The sequence below is a fragment of the Ammospiza caudacuta genome, chromosome 15 (assembly GCF_027887145.1).
Source record: "Ammospiza caudacuta isolate bAmmCau1 chromosome 15, bAmmCau1.pri, whole genome shotgun sequence".
Classification (NCBI taxonomy): domain Eukaryota; kingdom Metazoa; phylum Chordata; class Aves; order Passeriformes; family Passerellidae; genus Ammospiza; species Ammospiza caudacuta.
Genome location: NC_080607.1, coordinates 5,203,736 through 5,229,038, shown reverse-complemented (window position 1 = coordinate 5,229,038; position 25,303 = coordinate 5,203,736). Strand labels below are relative to the sequence as shown.

The 25,303-nt window shown below is 60.0% G+C and overlaps 1 protein-coding gene across 5 annotated transcripts in view; it reads left to right on the top strand.

The window, feature by feature from the left end:
- The first annotated feature begins 4,524 nt into the window (after positions 1-4,524).
- The window catches only part of EPB41L1 (erythrocyte membrane protein band 4.1 like 1), a 63,828-nt gene continuing 43,049 nt past the window's right edge, over positions 4,525-25,303 (top strand). For all 5 annotated transcript variants that reach the window (XM_058815001.1, XM_058815002.1, XM_058815000.1 and 2 more), the window contains exons 1-2: positions 4,525-4,623; positions 13,060-13,109. The gene's annotated coding sequence lies outside the window, so the exon portion shown is untranslated. The remainder of the gene's footprint in view (positions 4,624-13,059; positions 13,110-25,303) is intronic.

The window sequence follows — 25,303 nt, the reverse complement described above, 5'->3', positions numbered from 1 at the left end:
CTCCCTCTGAATTGTCACAATTTTGAAATTAAGGGGCTCTCAGGCAAAGATATGGGAGCAGGAATAACAGTTCTTTACTAGGAAAATTAAAAATACAAATGTAATAGTACAAAAAAAGAAAACAAAGCACAGAGTGATCACAGGCCCTGTCCCCTGTGTGTCAGGGGGGTGTCCCAGCCCCATGCCATGGGGGCTCAGCCCTCCTGCAGTGCCAGCTGTGGCTCTGCTGCAGCAGGGATCCTGCACAAGGGGGGAGTTTTCCTCTGCAGCTCCAGGGCTGCTGCAGATGGGCCTGGGCTCCCTCTGGCCATGCAGGGCAGCAGAAAGCTGCTCCTCTGGCAATGCAGGGGGCAAAGGCTGCTGTGCTGTGCCAGGCTCAGATTGGATCCAGGTAGGAATGCTTGGCTCCTCCCCTGGGCGGAGCATCTCCCCATGGGATGCTGGGATTGGATCAGCCCTGCAGGGACACTCAGTGGCCATGGACAGCAGAGATCTCCTGCAGGGGGGGTTGGCTGTGGGAGAGATAAAGAAAACTGCCCAATGGACAGAGGATAGCTGTTCATAACCTCTGACAGATGGGAATTGAACACACAGCCCCAGCCACATCTGACCTGAGGCACCTGGAGCATCCATGGAGCAGCCTCAGCAGGGCTGGTGATGGCTGCACGTGGCCCATCCCAGCACTGGGGCTGTGAGGGCTGCATGAAGGTTTGCTCTGGGCCTCCAAGAGCTCCAAGAGCTCCAAGAGCTCCAAGGTGCTCTTCCTTGCAGGAGGTTTTTTCCATGGCTGCACCCTGGAGCTGGGCCCCAAGCTCCACTCCTCTGATCGATCTCCTTCAGAGAAGAGCAGGTTTCCATGCAGAAATGCATTCCAGAGGTACTGCTGGAGGATGTGCTGCTCCTCTTGGCTTTCCTTCCATACAGCCAGGTCAGAGTCACTGCAGAGGTAAATTGAGAGGGGAAAACTTCCTGGAATGAAAGAGCTTGGAGAGTCTCAAGGAGATAGAGCCATAGACCCAGCCTGGCTTGGGTTGGAAGGACCTTGAAGACCATTAAGTCATTCAGTTCCATGGCAGGGACACCTTCCCCTGTCCCAGGCTGCTCCATCCTGGCCTTGGGCACTGCCAGGGATCCAGGGGCAGCCACAGCTGCTCTGGGCACCCTGTGCCAGGGCCTCACCACCCTCACAGGGAACATTTTCTTCCTAACAAGCAATCTAAATATCTGGTCTCTTAGTTTAAAACCATTTCCCCTTGTCATGTCACCATCTGCCTGTGCAAAAATCTGCTCTCCCTCATTTTTATAAACCTAAATCACTGCAAGGGGCTCTGAGCTCTCCCTGAAGCCTTCTTTCCTCCAGGTGAATGCCTCCAGCTCTGCCAGCCTGTCCCAGAGCAGAGGGCTCCAGCCCTTGGAGCATCTTTGTGGCCTCTCCTGGACTCACTGCAGCAGCTCCACATCCTTCTGGTGCTGGGTCCCCAGGGCTGGGGCAGCTCTGCAGGTGGGGTCTCACCTGGGTGGGCAGAGGGGCAGAATCCCTCCTGACCTCTGCCCACATCCCCCCAGGATGTCTCCCTGGGCTGCTAAAAATCTGGGAAAAGCCAGGTGCCCAAATCTGTCCTAACACTGACCTGTGAAACATCTGCCAGCACTTTGCAATTTGTGCCAGTCCTCGTTTATTTGTGGGGTTTTTGTGCTGATTCTGCTGGACAGTGGGAATCTGGTGAGGCCACCCTCACCTGGGATTACCTCACTCTCAAAGAGGGAGATTTGCCCATGCAGCTCCCAGGCTCACAGGTCTCTCTGCTCACACTGAGGTTGCAGGAAGCTCCAAGGTTTCCTTTGTGCACCCATGGAAATCCAGGCTGGACCCTGGACAATGGACAGGCAGAAGAGCAGATCCACCAGCTGAGACTGCCTGAATTTGGGGCTTAAAACAGCTGTGTTTTCTGGAAATGTGTTCAATTCATCTGAAAATAGAAACCTGAACAAATGCCAGCTCCCTTAAATGTCTTTAAATTTCTTGAAATATCTTTTAATTTTCAGTTAAGTTCTTGAAAACCTTGCAAAATTTACACTTCCTTAGTGTTTTCTGGGGAATAGAGAAGTCTTGCTGTCCCCTCCCTGCCCACCCCATCTGCCATGTGTGGTGTTTGCTCCCATCACTGCAGCAGGAATTGGGCAGGGATGCAGGAAAGCTCATTTATCAGATATTGAACAGCCAGGAGAGCCCATCGCAGCTGTGGCCATGAGAGCTCCCAGGGGATTATTTTGCTAGGGCAGCTCCTTCCCTCTCCTCAGCAGGTGCATTTTCCATGCCTTCAGGGCTGTGGGAGAGACTCAGGCTTTGGCTTGGTGGTCAGGGGAAAACAGGCTGGGCTGTTTGCAGCAGTGTGAAACGAGGAGTGAAGGATTCACTGGGGAAATCTGTTCTGTAAGTTCTTCTTCCAGCTCCTTGGCTCCCAAAGGGGATCCTGCATCCCAAGGGGACAGTGACATTAGGGATATGTGTGCTCAGAGTGCTGCCAGTGCAGTCACCCACTGACTTATCTGACCCAAATTCACTCCAAAGGGTGAATTAACATTTACATTTCCCAGACTTTCCTTTGGAGTGTGACAGAACCCCCTGAGCAGCCATCACTGTTTTCCCTTTGAAGGCCTGCAAGATGAATGCAGACAGTCACAGCAGCTTGCACACAACTGCAATTATTTCTTTTTTCAACAGCACAGTGCAGCTTTTCTCCTGTATAAATTCCCTACAAATTCACACCAGTTGTGTCCCTTGCAGCAAATGCTGTCCCTTGCAGAGCAGGCACAGCACCTCTTCAGCACTGTCCCCTGAGGATGTGCAGCAGTGAAGGTTGGGAGGGAAAGCTGTGCCTGTACAGGGGATCTCAGCCGCCAGCTGGAATATTTATTTATAAATGAATGCCCTCCCTCAAGTTGGCTCCCATGCAGGGGGTGTTTCTTTTTTTTTCCAAGAGGTTCCTGCTATTTACCCAACTTTCCAGCTGGGCTTCTCCACTGCACAAAGGGCAGGACCTGCCTGAGTTTGTACAGTGAGTCAACAGCTCAGCAGGGGATTAGAGCCCACAATCCCGCTGGCATCGCTGCCTTGGCTCGAACCACTGGACCATGCAGCCTCATTTTGTTCCTGGTACTCTCTGCTGGTATGTGGTTTGTCAGGGAAAAAGCCTCAGCGTGGCTCATAAAGGAGGCACTTTCTAAAGCATTCACACAAAGCCTGCCTCATCCCAGCACCCAGCCCAGCCCTGGTGCTGCGGGTCAGGCTGCCTGTGGGATTGGGACCTGCAGGGTTCCCTGGGGCTGGGGGGACAAAGCTGAGGAGCAGCACCTGGAGGCAGCTGGCACAGAGCCCTGGCACCCAGGGCAGCCAGCAGGTGACCATGTGCTGACACCCTGTGACTGCCTGGCTGCACAGGACGGGCACAGGCTCCAGGCTGGAGCTTCTCTGCTGGGAAGGGTCCCCCACCTCTGGAGGCCTTTTCTGTCCCTCACATAGGAGAGACACCGAGGGCAGCTGTGGCACCAGGTAAGGGTGCAAGGCAGGCCCTGCAGGACACTCAGGGTGCTGTCGGGACTCCTGCTCGGTGCAGGTGAGCAGAGGGCTCCAGGAACTGAGCTGGGAGCAACCACAGCCCTGGGAATGGGGAACCCAGAGCCCAGGGCTGGGCTGGCACCTCCCTGCAGCCAGGGTCTGCCACACAGGGGGGCAGAGAGGGCTGAGTGGGCACCTCCCTGTCTGAGAGCCAGCCCCATACTCAGAGCTTACACTGGGAGCAGAGTGGCCACTGCATCCCTGCTGTGCATCCAGTGCATCCCTCTTCTACTCTATCCTTGCTGGGCATCCAGTGCATCCCTGTACCCCCAGTGCATCCCTGTGCCCCCAGTGCATCCCTGCTGTGCATCCAAGTGTGCCCATGTATCCCAATTGTCGGTGCTGCAGATGCACACAGATTTTGAAGAGCAACAGCCTCCCCTTTCCGTTTGCATCTCCTGGACGGGGGGCTGCTTGCCCTGCCACCCCAAAATGCACAAGTCTGACAGCTGCTGATGTGGAGATGTCCCGGGGCCGGTTCACGGGTGTGCCCCCAAACGGCGCTGCTGGGCAGGCCGGGGTGCCCCACGAAGGGCCGGGCAGGACCCGCCGCGTGTCCCGCACGGGTGACAGAAGAGACTCAGCAGGGACGGGGCCCGGGGGAGGAGACTGAAGGTACCGGACCCTGCCCGTGGCCGGGGGCGCGTCCTGCGGGACGTGCGTGGGGAGCCGGGGGGCCCTCGGTGTCCCGGGGGCGGAGGGAGCCCCGCAGCCCCCGCAGCCCCCGCAGCCCCACGGGCCGGGAGCGCTCGGGGCGGCGGCGGTGCGGGCGGTGCGGGAGCCCCGGGCCCGGGCGGGGGCGGTGCGGGAGCCCCGGGCCCGGGCGAGGGCGGTGCGGGAGCCCCGGGCCCGCCCCTCCGCAGCGCCGCACCGCGCCCGGCCCGCCCCGCGCTGCGCCGCGCCCGCCGCACGGCGGGGCAGGAGCGGGCACGGACGGGCAGCGGCGGCGGCCGCGCCCCGCACACGGCGGCGGAACGGAGCCGAGCCGAGCGGGCAGAGCCGAGGTGAGCGGCCGCGGGTGCGGGGCCGGGCAGCCCCAGGTGCGGCGCGGGCTGTGAGGGGAGAGGCGGGCAGGGCTCAGCCCCGGGCCGGGAGCGCTGCCCCGAGCCGGGCCTGCCCTCAGCGGCGGCGGCGGCGGCGGCGCATCCCGCTCCCTGTCCCGCCGGGATGCTGCGGGCGGGGCTCCGGTCCAGGGGGCTCCGGGCAGGCGGCAGCGCCAGCCGCGTCCTGAGGGACGGACCCGGCCACCCCCGGCATCCCGAGCCCCGGGGATCCGGAGCCCCGAGCTGCGGCAGCACATTGAACCGCCGGGCTGTGATTTGAGGGAGATGATTTACATTAGAGGGAGAATGTGGAGAGGGCCAGGAACAACTTGGAATGGGTCCTCGCATATTTCTGTGGTTATTTTTGGAGTACCGTCATATGGCAGGAGGTGGGCTCTGGAGGTATCCTTGAGCTCAGCATTTTCTCCATAGGCTGGTTACCCGGGAGATTGTACTAGAGGACCTGCGTGGCCCTTTCCCCATCAGTGGTTTCTGTATTTCCCGTCGCTGTTCTCTGGCTGTTTCTCTGTATTGTTCCCTCAACCCGTCTCGGTGGGGACCCTCCTGTGGGCAGACAATGGTCGGGGTGTGCGGCTGGGCAGTCTCAGTGTGCTGCAGACGATGGCAAAGCTGTGCTTCATTCAGCTGTGGATGCTGTGAGGTGACTCCTGATCAGCCCCTTCTCCATTGCTGTGCATGAGGTGTGGCTTCTCCAGCATCCCCAGCGAGACCAGCCCATGCCTCCATCTCCTTCCTGCACTCAGCTGCCACTTTCCCTCCAGCTTTCTCCTGCTGCACTTGCCCAAAGGGATTTTTACTCCAGAAAAGCTCGGGGTGTGGGGAGGCACGTTGTTCCTCTGCTCTGCTCCTCGGGGGTCTGCACATCCCCTGGCTGTGCCAGGCCCCTCGGACATGGCTGGGGAGCGGCTCTGGTGGCTTCAGCTGCGTGTCCTTGTTGCAATGGGGCGAGTTTGGAGCTGCCTGGCTTTGGGTGATGGTCCTTGCAGGAAGGGAATTCATTAATGACTCTAATGATGTTGGTTCAGAATCTGGCTCGCAGGCACGGCACCGTCTGCGGGACTCCCCGGGGTGCTGGGTCTCTCCATCAGGACCTGTCTGCTGCCTGCAGGGACACAGGGCATCTTCTGGAAGCTGTGGCAGGTCCAGAGCTCCCTGCCTTACCCAGGCATGGCCTCTGTGTTTGGAGTCCAGGAGCAGGGTGCAGCTGTCTCCTGTGGGCTCTGAGCCCCTCTGGGAGGGGAGGATTCCATCTCGTTTCCTCTTCCCTCCATCCCTGTGCCATGGGGATTGCTCTCCTCCATGCAGCCGTTCCCAGCAGAGCCCTGGGGTGCAGAGCCTGTGTTTGGCTCCCTTTGACAGGAGATGGGTTCTTCCCCTGCTGCTTTGGCTGCTTGTAGATGTTGTGCCTAGGACTGCCTAGAATTTTTTATTTTTACCAATTCTTGAGATATGAGCATTCTCCAGAACTCTTAGGGGAGATGTTTTGGTCAGGAGGAAGCATCTAGAAAGGGTTTTTGGAGTCCAGCATGGGATTTCTGAGCTAGAGGTATGAGTGTTCCTGGTGCGCCGAAGATTTTGGTGCCTTCCCTGTGCAGACACAGAGCGTGCTGGGCCCCCTTCCCTGGCCTGCCACCCCCACCACAACCTTCCAGGGTGATGTGTGATGTCTTTGTGGCTGGCTCAGCTGAAGGAATCACTGCAGCACAGGATGGGGAAAGTCTTTTTCTTCCCCCAGGCAGCTGAGCTCCCTGTTGAGCTCTGGGTGATGACCTTGGTCCTGGTGAGGAGCTGGATCCCTCCCTGGTTTCTGGAGTTACATGAAGGATTTCTGCTGGCAGCACCGAGCCCTCATCCCGCGGGGTTCTGCCGTCACTCTGGGCGTCCTGCCTGCCTTCCTCTCTGTCCAGCACTGCTGGGACTTCTGCTTTCCTGCAGGAACCTTCCAGACCACTCAGGTGCCTGACTAATTCTGTCCCTAACAGAAGAAATCTTTCCCATAACTAATTAGGGTTTCTAAATTAGGAAGCTGCTGACAATGACCTGTCGGTTAAAGGGCAGGGGTTGGGCTTGGCTCTTCCCTGAGCTTCCTGCTCAGGCTCACAGACACCACTGGAGTGTCCTTTGCCTCAGTTCTCCTTGGCTGTGCACTTGGGCCTTTTCCCTGCTGCCTGGGCACGGGGCTGTGGTGCTGGGTGGCAGCTGGGACACGATGGGAGCGCGAGGAGCAGGGCTGAGCTCTGTCAGAGCGGCGTGGGCGGCTGCCAGGCCTGCCTGTAGTAGACTTGCATGCGGTGCCTGTCACTTGGAGGTCTGAGCTGAGCCTGAAGCTCCCTCTGCCAAAGGAGAAACACAAAACAGTGGCAGTCCCTGGGTGCTGGGAGCTCCTGCACAGGGGAACTTGTGCATCCATGAACACCTGACTCTCTGGCAGCACCTAAAGCGTGCTGGGGCTGTGACAGCCATGGCTGTGGGGCTCATTGTTCTCCTCAGAGCACTCAGTGCCTCTGAGTCAGCAGCTTTGTGTTTGTCACAGCCTGTGCAGGTCTGTGGTGCTGGGCCCTGACCCTGTGCAGGGGATGTGGGCTCTCAGCCTGGGCTCAGAGGCACTGGGAGCTTGTGCTGTCCCTTGAGCCTGGAAGGAGCTGGGTCTGTGCGAGCTGCAGGAAGCTCCAGCCTCCCTCAGGAACCCCTTCCAGCCCCTGCCCTGTGCCACTCAGGGCTGTAGAGCTGAGCATCATCACTGCTGCTGGCCAGGCTGGTCCTTCATGGTGCTCCTGTCTGGATCACAGGAGGGGGAAAGTGTGGGAAAGGGAGGAGACTGTCCCTGATGGGGACCTGCTGCAAGGCTCCCTGTGGCTGCAGATCCAGCCTTCCTCTCCTTCCAGCCCTTGAGGGGAACCTTGTGGGGTGTCCAGGACCCAAGTGTGTCTTCAGAGGAAGAGGAGGAAGTCTGGGCAGCCACGTTTTCCAGTGTGGAAGCAGTGGCTGCTTCCTGCAGCAGCTCCTGTGCACAGAGAGTATCCCTGGTGCAAAGCAGGTGCTGGGCCCAGGCACCATGGATGTCCCTTGTCTTGGATGGCAGCTGCTCCCTTTGTCCTGCCTTGCTCCAAGGGGATGTTGGAGCCATAGAATCATGAGTTTGGGTTGGAAAGAACCTTAAAGTTCATCTCAGTCCAACCTTCCTGCCGTGGGCAGGGACACCTTTGGCTATCCCAGTTGCTCCAAGCCCCATCCAACCTGGCCTTGGACATTTCCAGCCACAGCTCCTCTGGGCAGCCTATGCCAGGGCCTGCCCACCCTCGCAGGGAAGGGTTTCTCCCTAATATCCAATCCTAAGGAGAGCTGTTGGGCTCAAGTTTGGTACGACTGGGACAGGAGTAAAGATTTGCTCTGTTTGCACTGAGCAGGGAGTGATGGGACTGTGTGGAATGGGACAGACACCCCAGAGCCCTGGATGGGTCATTTGATACAAATTCCTGTCTGCTTGTCCCAGTACACAGCTGAGGGGGCTCTGGATGCAGCTCAGGGTTATCAGTGTCCTGGCATGGAATGGAAGCAGCAGACAGAGCCTTAAAATCTGGATGATAACTCTCTGGAAGAGGATTTTCTTTCCCCCTCCCGCTGAAGTTCTGTGTCCTGCCCTGAGCAGGCTCCTGGGGGCTCAGCAGTGCCCAGGACCCTCCTGCAGGAGCTGCCCAGAGCCCGGGCTGCAGGAGCACAGCCAGGGGATGCTGGGCTGACCCCATTGTGCTCAGAACACGAGACAAATGAGGCTGAAGCTGCAGATCTGTGCCTGCCAGCGGGTCAGCAGTTTCACTCGGCCACTTGGCCCCTTTGTGGCAGTGAAATGTGGCCGCAGGCCGGGATGTGCTCCATCCCCCCTCAGTGCCCAGCCCGCTCCCCCAGGCTGTGCTGGGCCCTGGGAGCTCCTGGCTGGGCCGGGCTGTCCCCGAGCCCCCTGGAGCCCTGGGGAGGCGCTGGGGGCAGCAGGAGCAGGTGCTGTGCCAGAGTAAAGCACATCCTGCGGCTGAGCGATGCTGAATGGGGATTCACAGCCCAGCCCTGCTGCCAGGTTCCTCCCACCGGCTCCTTCCTCCCTCTGCTCCTACTAACCCACTGCCGGGCCCCTCGCTGCCTGGCAGCAGAGATGTCTGCTGCTATCCTTCCCGAGCATCAGATGGAGAGGAAAACACAGGGTGGAGTCAGCTCCGCACAAAGGAAATGTTGAGGTATCGTTTCTGCCTTCCGTGCGTTTTTTAGGTGGCTGGGGAGAGATTAAACAGAATCTTAACACATTCACAGCCCCCTTCCCACCTCATTTTCCTGTGAATCTGTTGCTGTCATGGTATCTTTCGGGTGATATTTTTAGCTTTGCCTTTTCCTTTTTTTTTTTTTTTTTCCCCTCCGCTCCTCGTATCAGGCTTTAGAAGGGAAACACGTTTCTATGGGAGAACGGAACGAGCCATTTCACGAGACATTTTGTTATGGGCAGAAGGGCCGGGAAGTCTGATTGTGTATTTGAAATGACACATTCCCCTTTGTAATCAGCTCATCGGCCTGGCTGGGGCCGTGCCAGCAGCGAGCGAGGCGTCCTGGCCGGCCGGGGGCGGGGATGGCCCGGCCCGGCCCCTGCATCCTCCCGGGGCATCTGCACTGTCCATCCCCTCCATCCTCCTGGAGCATCTCCACTATTCATCCCCTCTGTCCTTCTGGGGCATCTCCACTGGATCATCCCCTCCATCCTCCCAGGGCATCTCCCCCAGCCCAGCCCCTCCATCCTCCCGGGGCATCTCCACCAGATCATCCCCTCCATCCCCTCCATCCTCCCAGAGCATCTCCACTGGATCATCCCCTCCATCCCCTCCATCCTCCCCTGAGCATCTCCACCATCCATCCCCTCCATCTTCCCTTGAGCATCTCCACTGGCCCGGCCCCTCCATCCTCCCGGAGCATCTCACCCTGCCCATCCCCTCCATCCTCCCCATCCCCTCCATCCTCCCCATCCCCTCCATCCTCCTGGGGCATCTCCACTGTCCATCCCCTCCATCCTCCCCATCCCCTCCATCCTCCTGGGGCATCTCCACCAGCCCATCCCCTCCTTCCTCCCCTGAGCATCTCCACCGGCCCGGCCCCTCCATCCTCCCAGAGCATCTCCACTGGATCATCCCCTCCATCCTCCCGGCCCATCTCCACCAGCCCATCCCCAGTGGCCTCACGGGAAGGGCTCGGGGCTCCTGTGGGTTTTTCTCCCCTGGGGAGCAGCTGGATGCTGTAATGAGGTGCACTCTGGGTCTGGCAGTGCCTGTGCTGGCAGGGGCATGGGGGATCAGGGTACTGGCACAGCTTTGGGGCTCTGGGGATGCTGAGAGGGACATGGCAAAGGGCTCCAGGTGGGAGAGGGGTGGTTGGATGGTGGGGCTGCTGCTCACTGTGGGAAGGTTTTGACAGGGATACAGATTGATGTTATGTGGTGATGGTGAACTTTGGCAGGGGAAAATTCCAGCCCAAATTCTCAGCAGTATTTCCCTGTAGCAGATTTACTCAGGTCCTGATAGATGAAGGTTCTGTGGAGTGGCCAGAGCAAGAGAAGCCTCCTGGAAGGGCTGGTCTGGCTTGGCTCTGCACATCCCTTCGTGGGGCAGGGGCTGTGACCTCTGCAGATTCCCTGGGACTGTTCTTCAGGGAACCAAGGAATGCTTCCTGCTGGTAGGGCATGGTGGCCATGGTAGCACAACATGCCTGGAAGTGTCCAAGGCCAGCCTAGATGGGACTTGGAGCATCCTGGTCCAGTGGAAGGTGTCCCTGCCCATGGCAGAGGATGGAATGAGATGGGCTTTGGGATCCCTTCCAGCCCAAACCATTCTGGGATTCTATGGGATGAGTAAATTCCTGCTCATCCCCTTGGTCTGGTGTAAGACCTGTCTGACTTGGGGTGACCCAGGGAAGGGCCGCAGGATGTAGAGAAGGTGCAGCTGCCCATGCTGTGTTTTGGGTACAGGGGCACTCTCAGCCCTCCTGGGCACCTCCATGCTGCTGAAGGAGCTTTGGAGCTCAGTCTCAGCCTGGGCAGGCCTGGGAAGGCCATGGTGGTGTGGTCCATGGTCCCTGGGGTGGTCCATGGTCTCCCCTGTGTCTTCTGGGCTCCTCTCCAGCTGCACCCCCTGCCCTGTGTGTGCCCTGCCCTGCTGGAGGGGACACCGAGTCCCTGTCCCTCGGTGTGACCCATCAGCAGCTGTGCCAGGGGCTGCTTTCAATCTGGGTGAGCTGGGACAGTGAAGGGCTCCTTCCTAAGCCTGGCCAGCAGTGCCTCCATCCGTGTCCCTGTGTCTGTCCCTGTGTCTGTCCCCAGGCAGTGCCACCCTGACCGGTCAGGGCCGGGCTGGCTGGCAGTGCTGACGAGGTGGTGACAATGTAGTGACAATGTGGGTCACTGTGGATGTTTGTGAGCCTGGGGCAGTGGCTGTGGCTGTGCACGCAGCCTGGCACCAGCAGGGCTGGGTGGCAGGAGCTCAGGGCTCAGGCTGCTGTGGGTTTGTGCTCTGGGAGCAGCAGGGGCAGGAGCTCAGGGCTCAGGCTGCTGTGGGTTTGTGCTCTGGGAGCTGCTGCTCTGGGCAGAATTGAGCCGGGCTGGGGGAGGCCTCGCTGCCACTGCCAGGATTCCCAGAGCCCTGCATTAATGGGATCCTCATTGGTGCAGTGGCTCCCACCCCAATGGGGCCATGGCTCAGAGCTGGCTCAGCAGCCACGGTGGCCTCTCCCAGGGCAGGAGGGCACGGGGAGGGCAGGGGCTCTGTGTGGCAGTGACAGCACAGTGCTGAGTGCCACTGCCCTGCCCATGGTGGCTGCATCCTCCATCCTCCCTCAGGATGCAGCCCTGGGGGCCCTGGTGCCATCCTCCTCCTTGGGGGTCTGGGGAAAGCTGGCTGCTCTTGCACCTGCCCGCCCATCCCTTGAGCTGGGATGAGAGAAATCCAAAATCCAAGCACACAAAGCTGGCAGCAGCGTGGAGAACCCACAGAAATCATTGGGCCCCACAGAGAATGAGCAGGGCCATGGAAGCTGTGCTGGAGCAGGGAGAGAATCCCACAGATCCTCTGTGTGCCCTGTGCTGCTGGAGCCCAGCCCGTGGATCAGCTCAGCCTGGTGGCACCCATGGACAGACAGAGCCCTTCCCACAGGGGCTTGGGCTGCTCTGCCCCCTGAGCCTCTGAGCAGGAGCAGCTCCTGAGCAGAGCAGGCAGGGGAAGGAGGGAGCTTTGTCTGGGCTCTGGGATGGAGCACTGTGGGCATGACAGCAGCCCCCAGACACCAGTGGCATCCCTGAGTGACACTGGGGCACACCCCCAGCTCCATGGCAGTGGTGCTGTGGGGCTCTGGGTGCCACCAGTGCTGAGCTGGGCACAGCCTTGCCCTGTGTGGGCACCAGCCCTGCTCCCTTAGCCAGGACAGCTCAGCCACGCTGGGCAGGGGGGCACCCAGAGCCAGCCCGTGGTGACATCCTGTCTGTGCCTCCCCGGGGTGACAGGCACAGGACAGCTGCCACCCCCTCCTCTCCTCTCACCTCACCTCTCCTGCAGCTCACCTGCTCTAAGGTGGGTTTGTCTCCTTGCTGAAGCTCACAGCTTTATCACATCAGATTTCTGGCTGGGAGCAGCCTTTGTGCTGCTCAGGGCAGGCTCTGGGCTGCACACAGCTGATGTTTGCTTGTGCAGAGTGAAAGGATTTTGCTGAATCCATGGCAGAGGAGGGAGTTTTGCATAGGCCTGCTTTGCTTCTGCCTGGGGGGAGGCTGGGCCTCGCCTGTCCGAGGATGTTTGAAATTTAACCCTTGGAGGAGTGGGGGCTGTCCCTGCTGTGCCAGACCGTGCTTCCTGCTCCTGTGCTGCTGCTGGGCAGATCCTCCTCCCTGGCTGGGTGCAGCTGTCATGTAAAGAGGCTCTGCAAGGCTGCTGAAGGCTGGGCTGGCCCTGCTGGAGCTGCCATGGCTGGGAGCTCCTGCCCCACTGCCCCCCAGGCAAAGCCCTGCTGGCCCTGGAGCCATGGGGACAAGGAGGTGGCACAGATGGCCTGAAAGGAGAGCCTGGGCCGTGCCCAGGGGATCTGGTGGCACTCAGAGGTGTGTGGGCTCTGCTGTAGTAAATATTTGCTGTTCTCCAGGAGGCAGCGGGGCTGGCTGCACATCAGGAGAGCAGAAGGAGTCTGAAGCAATGCACAGCTCCCATTTCCAGCGGGGAGAGTGGTATGGAATCCAAACACAGCTCTGGAGCTGGGCAGGCACCCTCTGGTGACAGCTGTCGTGTCCTTCTGAGTGCTTGCCATCATCTCTGGGCAGGACTTTTCCCTTCCTTTTAACCAAATGTGCTTTCCTCTTTGCAGGTTGTAAATCGTGCCCAAGCTGAGTGCTGAGAGCAGCCCCTGCAAGCAGCGTGAGTTTATCCTGAAGGCTTTTGTTCTTCTCTCCACATCCCACATGAGGTTGAGTGGGTTTTACAGCACAGAAAAGGTTGCTCAGCACGGAGAGGTGCTGCAGGGAGAGCCTTGTCTGCCAGGAACCCCTGGCAATCTGGCCTGCTCCCACCAAAAACACCAAACACTGCTGGCCTTGGGCTTGTTGTGGCTCTCTTTGTGTTGGGATTGTTTCCTGCCTTGGCTGGGGCTGGGGCAGCAGCCCCTGTGCCCACAGAAACCCTCCAGCTGCCTCATCCACTGCCAGAGGGGTTTGGGGTCTCACTGTTGGGTTTGCCCACTCTGGGGTTCTGTGCTCTCTGTTGTGAGGAGGGTCTGAGGGAGACAAACCAGTGTGTTTGCAAAGCAGCTCTGGGGTTTTGCTGGCTGTGCTCCCTGGGCTCCCAGCTGGCCTCAGGCGCAGCCTGGGAAGGTTGAGCTTCAGAATTCAATTGCTGTGATGCTTGGAAGAGTCCAGGGCCTGTGGCCCAGCCCTTCAGGGATGCCAGGGTCCCTCCAGCTGCTGGACTGCTCCATTGCAGAGCCCCCCAGCACAGTGACAGCCATGGGAACCAGATGTGAGCAGCTTCCAGAGCCCTGAGGGCTGGGAAGGACTCGGGGGACAAGGTCCTGCTCTGCTGGGGCTCTCTGAGCTGCAGAGTGAGGTGAGCCTGGGCAGAGCTGCAGCACAGCCCTCATGTCCTTATCTGAAAATTGGGGTGAGGAGCCCCAGAGCTGCACCCCCTGTCCTGGCTCTGCCCCAGATGACAGCAGTGTGTGACAATGTGCACCACAGGGCTCAGACCTCGCTGCCCATGGGGCTCCTGCCCACACAGGGTAATGGCTGCAGGTTCTTTATCTGAGGTTCCACACCCAGAGGTGCTGGCACTGCCCAGGGGATGGGCACAGCCCCGAGGCTGCCAGAGCTCCAGGAAGGTTTGGAAACACTCCCAGGCACAGGGGGGATTGTTGGGGTGTCTGTGCAGGGCTGGGGACTGGGCTGGATGGTCCTTGTGGGTCCCTTCCAGCTCAGGATGCTCTATGGTCTGTGGGTGTGGGGTCTGGGTCCCTGCTGAGGGCTGGGATGGGCTCCCAGGGCTGGAGCTGCCTCTGGCTCCCTGCAGGGCAGGTCTCTGCTGTGCTCGATGAGCAGTTTCTCACCAGCTCTCCTCCTCCAGGCATTTTGCAAGATGCCAACTCCACCTGTGCCTGGGGGTGCAGGGAGAGCCAGCAGTGGCAGGGATCCTTGTCCTGCTCTGTGTGCAGGGGTTTGGGTGTGGGGTGAGCAGTCTGCACTTGGTCCAGGCAGAGCTGCAGGCCCAATGTCACTGGTGGGTTCCAGGTGCTCCTGCATGGCCACAGTGTCCCCCACGTGTGGGACAGGGTGCCCTGGGCTCTGTGCTGGGCTGGGTACTCATGGGGAGTGTTCTGAGTGTTCTGCTCCTGGGCAAGGCCACCAGGAAGCTCTGGCCCTGCATGGGTGCAAATCCCTGTTGGGGTCCCCCATGCTAGGCTGGCATGAGGAGCAGGAAGGAGGACATGTGCCAGCCCCATGGTGGCCCTGGTGCCAGCCAGCCCCTGGCCTTGCTGGTGGCTTTGGTGGCCCAGGTGCAGCTGAGGCCCTTGGGTGTCTTTGGTTCCACAGCTGCCCGTTTATCTCCTGGGTGCTGGGGCCTGGGGAGCTGCAGCTCTGTGCCCAGGGGGTGTCCCCTGCTTTGGAGGGTTGGTGACACTTTGGTCATGGCACAGGGATTGTGCTGGCAATGAGCTCCTCCTGTCTCTGGGTTCCAGCAGCTCCCTCCCCCTGGGGCTGGCTGGTGGCTGATCCTGGGGCAGCTTGCTCACAGGACATGGACAGCACCAGCTGGTCACTGCAGGTCCTTTCAACTGAGCCACCCCAATGGTGCACAAGGTGTCACCTTCTGTTGGGGAAAATGTCACTTTGTCACCACTGCAGACCCTGACAGGGCCTTGTGGAGTGCAGAGCAGAGGATGATGATGGTGGGAAGAGTGCTTGGCCCTTCCTTTGGATGGGAGAAGATGGGGAAGGCAGGGCTGAGCCTGTGCCAGGACTCGCTCCTTTTGGTGCCCTCCCTTGCTCTGGGTGCGGTTCCCTTCCTCCTCCAACCCACAGCTTTCCAGGCTGTCTGGCCCTGTGTTCCTGCCCAGGGAGCAGCTGCTCTGCCCTGGCTGCACATCCCAGCACAAGGCAGCTGAACCCCTGCTCTGTGCCTTCCTCTGCAGGCAGGGAGGATGGAGCAGCTCTGTGCCAGTCCCTGCAGGGTGAGTGAGGGCTGTTCCACCAGGGCTGCAGCAGCTCCTGGAGTGCAGCCCAGGTGCCCCACAGTGGGCAGTGGGGTCTGAATTGGGCTCCCAGGACTTTTGGGCTGTGCCTCCCTGCCCTGCTGCACCACAGCATGGCAGGGCTGGGCTCTGGTGCCATCCCTGGGTGAGGCAGGGAGGAGGGCAGGGATGGCTGCAGGCTGCTGGTCCTGCTCCCTGCCCGGGCTGACTTGGCTGGGGCAGCTTTAGGACACTCACTGCCGGTCCCAAAAAGCAGTGAGGGGGTCAGCAGGGGAGGGCCAGCCCCAGGCAGGGCAGGGCCAGGTCCCAGCACCACCCCCAGGCACACCCCCGGGCTCTGGGGTTGTCGCTGGGGTCAGTCCCACAGCTCTGCTCACAGGTTTTAGTGCCTGCAGAGCTCAGGTGAGCAGGGAGCAGCTGTCCAGTGCCCCCTGAACACCCTGGGCAGGATCAGGTCCCTGTAGGAGGAGTTGGCCCAGGGCACTGCACAGATCCCTCTGGCCTGAGAGGAGCTGTTGGGTGTTTTATGGAGCAGCTGGGGGTGAGGCTGCTCTGTGCTCCTGCCTTGCACCCCGTGCTGCAGCAGAGCCCTGGCAGGGCTGGCACAGGCACTGGGAGCTGGCAGTGCCGCCCGTGGGCACCAGGGCAGAGCCCTGCCCTGCCCCGGGGCTGCTCCTGCACTTTCCTCTTGATTTGGGGCCCGTCCTGGCTGCAAGACATGCCTTGGTCAGCGAGCCCTGCTCTGTGCCGCCCCAGCTGAGCAAACAGGTTTGTGGTGTGTGTCAATGTGGGCCCTGGAGGCTGGGGGAGCTGCCAGCTCCCCAAACTCTTGGGAAAGGCTGGCTGAGGGCCAGACCCCTACTTGCCTTGGCTGAGCTTCACCTCTTGTGCATCCCAGCACTCAGAGCTGGGCCATGGCGGGGCAGCCTGGGGTGCCCACCCCTGTCGGAGCCCCCTCCTCTGGGAGCAGGCAGCGGCCCCGTGCTCAGCCAAGGCCTCGCAGGGCCTGGGGAGCTCTGGTCCCACCCTCCCCACCCTCCTGGGCAGGGGTTTGGGGTGGGCTGGACGGGCTGGGCTGGGATGGGCTGGGCTGGGATGTCCTGAATTGGGCTGGGCAGGGCCGGGCTGAGCTGGGCTGGACTGGGCCGGGCTGAGCTGGGATGGGATGGGCTGGGCTGAATTGGGCTGGGCAGGGCCGGGCTGGACTGGGATGGGATGGGATGGGATGGGATGGGATGGGATGGGATGGGATGGGATGGGATGGGATGGGATGGGATGGGATGGGATGGGATGGGATGGGATGGGCCGGGCTGGACTGGGATGGGCCTCAGCCCTGCTGCACTGAGGTCCCTGTGGGGCTGGCTGCAGGGGAGGAGCTGTCTGCTCTCACATCCCTGCCGAGGAGGATTTGCCACCTGGGATTGTTGTTTCTACAGCTTTTCTGGCACAGCAGGGCCCAGGGGATATGGAGCTGTGGGCAGCATCTCAGCAGGCCCCGTGTGGGCTGGGGATGTGCAGGACTGGCTCCCAGGGGAACAACAGAGGCTGGGCTGTGTTCAGGAGAGCACCTGCCCTATGTGGGTGTGCTCTGGGGCATCATCTTCCAGCAGCACCTCTCTGGCTTCTTCCAGCCCATTGCTGTTCTTTCCTTTATTGTGCCCCCCTGTGCAGCAGGCAGGACACTTGGTGGGCAGTGCAGGGAGCTCTGCACTGTGGAGGAGCTGTCAGGGATTGTCACTGGGCTTGCTGGATGCTGTGGGAGGCTGGGGCTCGTGGCCACTGTGTCACCTGCCCAGCTCCCATGTGCACACTGCCATTGAAGGCAGCCAGTGAAGGGACAGGGCTGTCACTGCACCTGCCCCAGCCCCAGTTCCAGGGTGGCAGCAGAGCCCCTGGTGAGGGGGCAGGGGGAGCTGCTCCTCCCATTCCTCACTGTGAGCTGGTGCTTTGTGATGGGCTTGGGGTGGAAACTGGGGCTGGAGGGGTTTGGGAGGGTGAGGGAAGGAGAGGCTGCCCCAATCCTGCTCTGGATTCAGCTGGGCTTTGTGCACAGGGCTGCTCAGCTGCCAGCGAGAAGGTGCCCGGGTTGCCGGGGAGACAGAGCTGGGGATGTGGAGGATGTGAAGATTGTGTCACCCTGTGCTGCCACCAGGGCCAGTGCCAGTCCCTGCCTGCATTGTCACCCTTGTGCTGCCACCAGGAACAGTCCCAGTGACAGTTCCTGACTGCATTGTCACCCTTGTGCTGCCACCAGGGATGGCCCCAGTGACAGTCCTTGACTGGGTTGTCACCCTGTGCTGCCACCAGCCCCAGTGCCAGTCCCTGAGGCTGCTGCAGGGCACACAGTGCTGGGCCATGTGAGGCCCTGGTGCTCTGAGTCCCCTCCCTGGTGGCTGTGGCTGCCTTGGGTGGTGCCCTGGGCTCAGGGCAGGCTGGGAGGGCAGGTGGCTGTGGGTGCTCCTGGCATGGAGCAGGGCCCAGGTGTGTCCCCTGTGCCAGCCCAAGCAGGGGGATACTGTCTGGGGGTGGGTGGCCTTGCCAGCCCTCATCTCATTCCATGCTGACCAAGATGGGCAGCCCCAACTCTTAAAAAGCCCAGGCTTCTCTTCTCTTCTAGAAGGGTCCCAGATCCACTTCAGGTCCCAGGAGGTGACATGGGGCTGGTGGGCAGAAGCACACAGGGTGCTGTGCCAGCCCAGGCTCAGGCTGGGATGGACCTGGCTGAGCTGGAGCCACCTCTGGCTTTGTGCTGCTGGTCCTGCCTGAAGCTTTCTCAGTTTAGCTGGGAGCTCAGGGGCTGTGCCAGCCTCTGCCCAGGCTGGTGCATGGCCCAGGACCTCCAGGACACGAATTGCTGTGCTGGGATTTGCTGTGGTGGGCCCAGAGCAGCTGTGACAGTGGGGTCCCTGCTCCCAGGGTTGGGACCCTCCTCTCAGAGCAGGTTCTGGTGATTCTCTCCAGCTCTGCCTCCCTCGGGCTCTGCCCTTGGGTGTGGTGGGGAGCCTTTGCTCAGGTTTGCTTTTTGTTTCCCCTTTATTTATTTATTATTGTGTTTTTAAGCTTCTCCTGCAGCCCTTCCTTCTCTTGTCATTTAATTGTCCAAGTTGCCTGAATGCTTGTCACCTGCCTGGGGGTAGAATTTGAGACACATCAGAGGTAGCTGAGAACATCCTCTGGGAGCTGGGGAGAGATTAAACAGCAAGGGAAAAAAAACAAAAAACCAACCAGCTGCTGTGCTCAGGTTTGGCCAGGAGGTAAAATGGAAGGGCTGGAGAAGCAGCAATGTTGGCTCTGCAGAAAATGTCTGCCCTGGGCCTGGCAGGGCTGGCCTGGGGGTCCCATATATGCTGAGGCCTTGGGGGAGCTGGGTGGGAACAGGGGCTGGAGCAGCTGTGCTGCAGGAGCTGGGGATGGGTCCCAGAGCCCTGGGGTGGATCCCAGAGCCCCTGGAATGGCTCTGTGGGCTGGGATGGATCCCAGAGCCCCAGGGATGGATCCCAGAGCCCTGGGGTGGGTTTGTGGGCTGGGATGGATCCCAGAGCCCCTGGGGTGGATCCCAGAGCCCTGGGGTGGTTCTGTGTGCTGGGATGGATCCCAGAGCCCTGGGGTGGATCCCAGAGCCCCTGGGTTGGGTTTGTTCAGGGAGGATGGATCCCAGAGCCCTGGGGTGGCTTTGTGGGCTGGGATGGATCCCAGAGCCCCTGGGATGGGTTTGTGCAGCTGTGGCTGGGATTGATCAGGGCTGGCCCTGCTCAGTGACTCAGCTCCCTGTGCTGCCTGGATGCAGCAGGGGGCAGGGAGCAGTGCCAGCTCCCCAGGGTGGCAGAGCTGGTGCCACCCCTGGGTCCCACAGGTTCCAGGGCACAGGGGGCCCAGCCTGGCAGTGGAGCTGCTGCTGCCTGCACTGGGCTGAGCCAGGCTCCAGCTGCAGCTCAGAGGGGCAAAGAAGGAGTTTTCAGCTTTGTTCCTGGGAGTGATGCAAAGCAAATGGGATCAATCCCAGGCAGTGGCGGTTTGTGGTGTCAGGGCTGGGTGCAGGCAGTGCTTGCAGAGGTGTCAGCACCTCGAGCTCTGGCAGGAACCAGTTCCAGCTGCACCTCCCGGGCCTTGGCAGAGCAGCCTTTGGGCTCCTGGTGGGGCTGTGACCAGCCCCTGAGCCTTGCTGAACCTGCACTCAGGGAAAAATGGATTTTTGGGGATGTTTCTTGTGGTTTAAAACCCTTATGGCAACAGGCATTTTGTTGCAGAAAATATCTCCTTAACATATCTTTTAAAAAAACCCAAAATAACCCACCTAAGATGTTCTCCTCCACTTCCCTGAAAAACCTCAGGGATTGATGCTGCTGGTGGGTGAGCCAGTGTGGGATGCTGTGCCCAGCACATCCCTATGCCAGCAGGAATGGATGCCCTGGCTGGGCTGAGGGAGCAGCCCAGTGCAGCTCTCTGGGGCTCCTGCAGTGCCCAGGGGCAGTGCCAGGTGCAAGGGGGCAGTGCCAGGGTGGGGAGCTCATGGAAGCCTCCCTGTGCTGGTGAGTGCATTGATTTCCTGCAGCTCAGTGATCAGTCAGATTTCCAGGTGCCAAGTCAAAGGGAAAGCTTGGATTTACCTCCTGCCCCTGATCTGTGAGAGGTCAGAACTCTGCTACAAACACCAGTGCTGGGGGTAGTTTAAGGAAGCCCTCAAAGATCCATTTTCCAGCTGTTTTCCATGGTTAATGCAGCAGTTTCCTGCTCCTCTTTCCAGCCAGGGAATCTGTCTTCCCTCAGAAGGGAGATGAACAGCAGCATAAATTGCAGGCAGGGCCCAAAAAAGACATTTGCAAGAGCAATTCTCTTCCTTGAGCTCCTGCCTGTTTCATTTACAGATCTGCTGCTCCTCTCCTGTGATCTTGTAGCATTTTCTTCCAAATGAATTTTGAGGTGTTTGGAGGAATGTTGGCCTCTGTTGGCTGAGGGTGTTCAGCTGGAGAAGAAAAACCTCCAGAGAGGACTCAGAGCCCATTCAGGGACTGAAGGGGCTCCAGGAGAGCTGGAGAGGGACTGGGGACATGGGATGGAGGGACAGGACACAGGGAATGGCTCCCACTGCCAGAGGGCAGGGATGGATGGGAGATTGGGAATTGGGAATTGTTCCCTGGCAGGGTGGGCAGGCCCTGGCACAGGGTGTCTGTGATGGTGTTCACAGGGGTCTCAGGTTGAGGGAAGAGACAAGGATCTGACTCCATGTTTCAGAAGGCTGATTTAGCATTTTATGATATATATTACATTAAAATTATGCTAAAAGAATAGAAGAAAGGAGTTCATCAGAAGCCTAGCTAAGAATAAAATAATAAAGAATGATAACAAAGGTTTGTGGCTTGGCTCTCTGTCCGAGCTAGCTGGGCTGTGATTGGCCATTAATTACAAACAGCCAACATGAGCTAATCAAAGATCTACCTGTTGCATTCCACAGCAGCAGATAATCAATGTTTACATTTTGTTCCTGAGGCTTCTCAGCTTCTCAGGAAGAAAGAATCCTAAAGAAAATATTTTTCATAAAAGATGTCTGTGACAGGTGCCCAGAGCAGCTGTGGCTGCCCCTGGATCCCTGGCAGTGCCCAAGGCCAGGCTGGATGGGCTGGGAGCAGCCTGGCACAGTGGGAGGTGTCCCTGCCATGGCAGGGGTGGCACTGGATGGGCTTTATTGTCCCTCCCCACCCAAACCATTCTGGGATCCCAGTCAGCTGGACTGGCTCTTGAGCTGGGCTCAGATGTGCTGAAGGTGTTTCCACGTGTCCTTTCCCTTCCCCACATGGCATTTATCAGTTTCTGGGGGCAGCAGCTGTACCTGGGCTGGGAAGGTCCCATCTGGAGGTGCTGCTGCCTTTCCTGGAGCCCTTTGGGTGGGGCAGAGCTGTGGGTGCAGCTCAGGGCAGAGCAGCACATCCCAGTGGAGGCATCATGGTGGGATGAGCAGGGGGCTGCCAGGCACCAGGGCTGCTTCCTGCCTGATTCCTGCATACCTGCCTGATTCCTGCACCCCTGCATCCCTGCCTGCATCCCTGCCTGCATCCCTGCCTGATTTCTGCATCCCTGCCTGCATCCCTGCCTGATTCTTTCATCCCTGTTTGCTTCCTGCCTGATCCCTGCCTGATTCCTGAATACCTGCCTGATCCCTGCCTGATCCCTGCATCCCTGCCTGATCCCTGCCTGAGTCCTGCCTGAGCCCTGTCTGCATCCCTGCATCCCTGCATCCCTGCATCCCTGCCTGCATCCCTGCCTGCATCCCTGCCTGCATCCCTGCCTGCATCCCTGCATCCCTGCATCCCTGCCTGCATCCCTGCCTGATTCCTGCATCCCTGCCTGCATCCCTGCCTAAGCCCTGCCTGATCCGTGCCTAATCCCTGTCTGTTCTGGCACCCCCACATCCTCCCAGGCAGCTCTATGGGAGCCCCTGCTTCCCACCACCCCCTGTCCTGGGGCACGAGAGCATCACCAAACCCTGATCTGGGGTTTCTCTGCCCTCTCCTTTTTCCCTGAGAAAGGAAAATATCTTGAATCTCTGTTGGCCCTTTTGCTTGGGATTCCCACCCCAGCACTGCCCTGCCTGGCTGTGGGAAGCAGAGCCCAAAGAGGGGAGACCCAAGGAGCACCCTGAGCCTCCCTGCAGCCCTGGGGTGCTGCAGGAGCAGCTTTCCCCTCTGGGATGGGGATGCCAGGGAGCCTGGGTGTGGCTGTTTGTGACAGGGACAGCCAGGCTGGCACAGGAGGTCCCTCAGGGTGCCCCCAGCCCTGCCTGGCCACGCTGTGCCCTTGGCTCCTGTTCCTGTGTGCCCATGGCTCCTGTTCCTGTGTGTGCCCTTGGCTCCTGTTCCTCTGTGTGCCCATGGCTCCTGTTCCTGTGTGTGCCCTTGGCTCCTGTTCCTCTGTGTGCCCTTGGCTCCTGTTCCTGTGTGTGCCCATGGCTCCTGTTCCTGTGTGTGCCCTTGGCTCCTGTTCCTGTGTGTGCCCATGGCTCCTGTTCCTCTGTGTGCCCATGGCTCCTGTTCCTGTGTGCCCTTGGCTCCTGTTCCTGTGTGCCCATGGCTCCTGTTCCTGTGTGTGCCCTTGGCTCCTGTTCCTGTGTGTGCCCTTGGCTCCTGTTCCTGTGTGCCCATGGCTCCTGTTCCTGTGTGTGCCCTTGGCTCCTGTTCCTGTGTGCCCATGGCTCCTGTTCCTGTGTGTGCCCTTGGCTCCTGTTCCTGTGTGCCCTTGGCTCCTGTTCCTGTGTGCCCATGGCTCCTGTTCCTCTGTGCCCTTGCCAAGGCTGGGTGCTGGTAGGGCACTGGGAGGGTGTTTGGCTCAGGTGACATCCTGCAGGTGGAAGGAGCCTTCCCTGTCTGCCTGGAGGATGGGGAGGGTGTTCTGGGGGTGGCTTTAGCCCTCCAGTGCCTCCCCAGGGCTGATGCATCATGTGCTGTGGCACTGGTGGGTGTTGTGTGCTCAGTGTGGAGCACCTGCTTTATCCCCAGCCTTGTCCTGCCCAGCCAGTGCCCCTTGCTGGATGTTGCTAGAGGAGCTGGAAGCCCCAGCTGTGCCACCAGATCATGAATTTCCCCTCTCTCCACTCCTGGTGTGTTCCCCACTCTGCTGACTGTGCAAGCCTTGCCTTTTGAAAGGTCAGAGTTTCCCTGGAAGAAACACATTCCTTCCTTTATGGGGCTGCCTGCAGTGATGGAAGGGACAGGCTGGGCAGCCTGAAGCCCCAGGGGGCTGCCAGAGCCCTGGGCCCCTCCCTGGGGCAGGGATCAGGCACTGGGCTGGGGTTGCTGTGGATCTGTCCTTGATGCACCCCCTGCTCCCAAGTGCCCATTCCTGGGGTGCTCTGGGCTGAGCTTTGGGGTCCCTGGGAGCTGCAGGGTGTGCTGTGCTGTGTGACAGCTGTCCCCAGGCAGGGAGGGCACTGCTGGGCAGCAGGGATGGCTCTCAGGGGGCAGAGGATGGTTTCTCATCACTGCTGAGAGATAAAAACTTCAGCTTGTGCTGCTGGGTGCCTGTCCCAGGGAGGGATGAGGGAACTGGGGAGCTCTGCAATAGCAGCACCCCCCTGTCACCCCCACTGCTGTGGCACTGTGGGGCTGCTGGGCAGGGGCAGCCAGGCCCTGGCATGGCTGGGGGCATCTGTGGGGCTTGGTGGGATGGGAGGGGCCCGTGGGGCCAAGGAAAGCAGGAATGTCCCCAGAGCTGTGAGCAGCAGGACGTGCCCTGCCCCGAGGGTGACACCAGGGCTCAGTGGTGACACATGGTGACTGTGGGGGTGCTGCTGGTCCCATCCTGCTCTGCTGGGAGCAGGGGAGGAACCAGGGTGGACTGGGGGCTGCTGGCTCTTCCCTCTCCCTGCTCTGTGGGGCCAAGGAAAGCAGGAATGTCCCCAGAGCTGTGAGCAGCAGGACGTGCCCTGCCCCGAGGGTGACACCAGGGCTCAGTGGTGACACATGGTGACTGTGGGGGTGCTGCTGGTCCCATCCTGCTCTGCTGGGAGCAGGGGAGGAACCAGGGTGGACTGGGGGCTGCTGGCTCTTCCCTCTCCCTGCTCTGTGGAGTCTGGGCTGTGCTTCCCTCTGGAGAGGCACTGGGTGTTCGCAGGGGCTGGCTCAGGGCTGTCCCCCTCCAGCTGGGACATCTTCATTTGGCTGTTAATAAGCCTGTGGAAGGAGTTTCTTGGCTTCTGAGGGGACACAGCAACTCATTCCTGGGCTTGTTTGCTCAGCTGGGAGGTGTCACCCAGCAGGGTGGGAGTGGGACCTTGCTGGGAGTGCCCCAGGGCTGGCAGAGGGACCAGGCTGTGTGAGGGAGCAGGGGGAGCTGCTTTTGCATCCTGCCGGGCCTAGAGGAGGAGAAGGCACCTCAGCCCTGTCCCCCAGGATGCAGCAGAGCTGTGCTCCCCTGCCCTGCTTGTTCCTGGTGCCAGAGCAGGCTGGAGAGGGTTGGTGTCTCGGATGGGCTCTGCCCTGGCTGCTCTGCCTCTGGCAGCTGTCAGGGTGAGCTGCCATGGCTGCCTGGCTCCAGCCTGGCTCAGGGGATGGCTCCCTGTCAGTTTGGTGGCTTCTTTTCCCTCCCTAAGTTTCTCATGATTCATTTTTGACATGTGGCACCAGCTCTGGAGCCGCAGGGATGCTGATCTCCACTTCCAGCGTGTCCTTTTGTGCCATAAGCTCAGGCTGCTCCATTAACCCCAGCTCAGGGGATGGCCCTGGGGCAGGAGGGCACTGCCCGTGCCCTGCAGGCCCTGGTGCCAGGGGAGGGTGTGAGGGAGGCCTTTGGTGCCTGTCAGCAGGGTCAGATGTCTGTGCTGCCTGGCTGGGGCATGATGAGCGAGCAGATGTCTGGGCTCCCGGCAGCTGCTGACATCATGTAAATCCATAATTGCCCAAACACACACTCAACACGTGTCAGGGAGGGCTGGGCTGGCTGCAGGGGAGCTGGGAGAGCCCCAAACCCAGGCTCCTTTTGGGTGGTGGATCCCACAGCTTGTGGAGGTGTCCCCCAGGATCACTGTGTGTTCCCGTGAGATCATCCCACCCTTGTGCCTTTGCTCTCCTGCTTTTCCCCACTTGACCCAGTTCTCCCCTTGGCAGCTCCAGGCTGGCTGTCACACTCTGTGATGACGAGCTGCTGTCTGCTCTGCTCTGGCTGCTCGTGGTGCCTCAGCCTGGCCCTGGCTCAGCATCCCTGGACAGCTCAGCTCAGCTCAGAGGGGTGGGCACAGCAGCTCCACAGCCCCAGCCTGCCTGGCCAGGACAGTGTCACAGACATCTTTTCATGAAAATCCTTTCTGTTACAGTGGTCACAAGGGTTGCAGGATGAAGAGAGAGGCGAGAATGTTGACCTCATGTTCAGAAGGCTGGATTTA